A 3,281-nucleotide genomic window follows, 5' to 3' on the forward strand; every position below is an offset into this window, starting at 1 on the left:
CTCTCCAAAATCTCCCAAACCAAATGAAAAATAGGAGAAAAATGGCCAATTCCCGATTTTAAAAGAACCTTTCTGCCCAGACAACTTTCGCATCTACGGTCCATTAGCCACTTCTGCGGCGTCTTTTTTGGACCTGCGCCCTTCTCCGTTTCTGCGGCCTTCACCTTCGCACATGCGCGCCCATAGGTGCGCCCAAATGACCGCTACTACGACTCCCCCTGCTCCAGTCCTTTTCCGCTTCTGCGGGCTCGCACCTACAGTGCCCACTCCGCAGGTGCGATTACACCAGCAGTCCTCCAACTTCAGCAGCTCTTCAACTCTACACCTTGATCCGTTAACCACCCGTATCAACCCGAGGCCCCCGGGACCTCACCCAAACATGCCAAAAAGTCCTAGAACACCATACGAACTTAGTCCATCCCTCAAATCATGCCAAACAACGCTAAAATCACGAATCAACCTCCAATTCAAACTTAAAGAGCTTGAAACTTCAATTTCTACTTTCGATATCGAAACCCATCAAATCACGTCCAATTGACCTCAAATTTTGCACACAAGTTATATTTGACATTACCGACCTACTCCAACTTTCGGAATCGGAATCCAACCCCGATATCAAAAAGTCCACTTCCGGTCAAACTTATCAAAAACTTTCAAATTTCTAACTTTAGCCAAACGACTCCAAAATGACCTACGGACCTCCAAATCCACTTTCGATCGTGCTCCCAATACCAGAATCACCATACGGAGATATTCCCAGACTCGAAATCCCAAACGGACATCGATAACACTAAAATGCGCTTCAACCCAGATTTATGAAATTCTTCCAAAAATGCCAACTTCCACAATAGGCGTCGAAACGCTCCCGAGTCATCCAAAACTCGATCTAGACATACGCCCAAGTCCAAGATCATCATACGAACCTGTTGGAACCTTTAAATCCCGATTCTGAGGTCATTACTCAAAGATCCAATCCTTGTCAATTCTTCAACTTAAAGCTTCCGAATTGCGAATTCTCTTTCCAAGGATTGGTCATGATATTGAGGAATATTAATTGTGGTTCTTCTAGAAATCATTTATTGCTTCGTATAATTGTTTCCTTATACGCTGTTTTGTTATGTTCTAGTATTGTTCTATTGCTAGTCTTCTGTACTGGTTATATCAGTGAGTATCTTTTAAATAAAAAGTCTCGTCACTACTTCACCGAGGTTAGTCAAGATACTTACTGAGTACAAGGGGTCGGTTGTACTCATACTACACTTCTGCACCTTGAGTGCAGATTTTGGAGCGGAGCTACAGGTGATGTTGGGAGCTGACTATGAAGATGTCCGTGCCTTCCGGATATGGCTACCACTTGTCCTTGGGTTGTTCTAGAGTTGAATTCCTTTTAAGTACATTTCAAACAGAAGTTGAATTTATTTCACATCCGTTTTTACAATAATCTTGTCTTAGTAGCTCATGTCTTGTACTACCAGTCCTTGGGATGTTGTTTGGGATCAAAATATATCAATTATTGATCATATTTATTTTATTTGAATTGTGCTAACTGTTAATTTGTTGATCTAACGGGTAGGGTTAGGTACCATCACACCTTGTGGATTTTGGGTCGTGACAAGAAGCTTGAGATTCTTAAGTGGAAATGGGAGCGAGTTACCATGGATTTTGTTGTTGGGCTCCCACAGACTCAGAAGAAGTTTGACGATGTAAGGGTGATTGTGGATAGGTTGACCAAGTCGGCTCATTTCATTCTAGCGGTGACTACTTATTCTTCATAGCAGCTAGCCCAAATCTATATTCGCGAGATTATTCGACTTCATGGCATGCCGGTATCCATCATCTCTGATCGGGATACACGGTTTACATTGCAATTCTGGAAGGTCTTACAGCGTGAGTTAGGCACACGGGTTGAGTTGAGTACATCATTCCACCCTTAGACGGACGGACAATCTGTGCACATTATTCAGATATTGGAGGATATGCTTCGTGCATGTGTCATGCAGTTCGGGGGTTCTTGGGATCATTTTTTGCCACTTGTGGAGTTTGCCTACAACGACAGCTACTAATCGAGCATTCTGATGGCTCCGTATGAAGCCTTTTATGGGAGGCAGAGTTGGTCCTCGATGGGTTGGTTTGAGCCGGGCGAGGCAAGGATATTGGGTACTGACTTGGTTCAGGATGCTTTGGAAAAGGTTAAGTTGATTCAGGATCAACTTCGTACAGCCCAATCTAGACAGAAGAGTTATGCGGATCAGAAGGTTCAAGATGTTGTGAGCACGTGATTTTGCCTTATATGAATTACTCCCATAAATTCAAAACAAAATAATTTCTTTTCATTACTTGCAATTTTGTGAATTTTCGTGGCATTTTCTGTTAATTGTTTGCATTTGTTTGTGCATGTTTATTTTATTTAATTCATGAAAAATACAAAAAATAAATATGTTGCATTTGCATTTAGGATTTAATTTGGCATTTTGAAATTAGTTAGTAATTTAGTTGTGTTACAAAAATAGAAAATCACAAAAAATAACTCATTTTGGCATTTAGTTCTGAATCGTGCAATTTTCATTTAATTTGGTAGTTAATTAGTTGTTGTAAATATTATTTTGAACATTAATCTAATATGGTAGGATAATTTTGGTTTAGAATTAATGTGGGTTTTATTTTTTAATTTGAAAAGAAAAGAAAAAAGATTTGAAAAGAAATGGAAAGGAAAAAGAATAGAAATTGAAAGATAAGTCTGTTTGGGCCATTTTTAATTGAAATTCCTCAGGCCCAAACATTTGGCTCAAAAACCCGTCCAAATTTGGCCCAATATTACACTCAAAACCCGGTCCAGTTTCCCCACTTGCCAAAAACGACCCCGTTTAGATAACGGCTAATCCAGGTCGTCTATTCACTCCAATCCAACGGCCTGGGTTCAATCTCAGGCATTAAATAAAAGTGTCCTAATGTCTCTGAAACCCTAGAGACCAGGGCCTCCCTCCTCGTACTCCTGTTCCTCTCCGCCTCCACCACCATCCTCCGCCTTAGCGCCGCCGGCCGGAAATCGCCGCCGCCGGCGGCCAACGTCCAAATCGCCTCAAATTTTCACCAGCTGTTCTCCTTCTTCCCCTCTATTCGAATCCACCCTCCTTTTCTTTCGAATCTTACCGGAGCTCGTCGAATCTTAGATCAAAGAAATTCCGGCCATGACGCCACCAGTCCCAAACTCCACCAAATTTACACCCTAGAACCGCCTTAACCTCCTCTCCCCAACCCCCTTAACCCCGTCCCTCGAATCC

The sequence above is a fragment of the Nicotiana attenuata genome, chromosome 12, assembly GCF_001879085.1.
Source record: "Nicotiana attenuata strain UT chromosome 12, NIATTr2, whole genome shotgun sequence".
NCBI lineage: Eukaryota > Viridiplantae > Streptophyta > Magnoliopsida > Solanales > Solanaceae > Nicotiana > Nicotiana attenuata.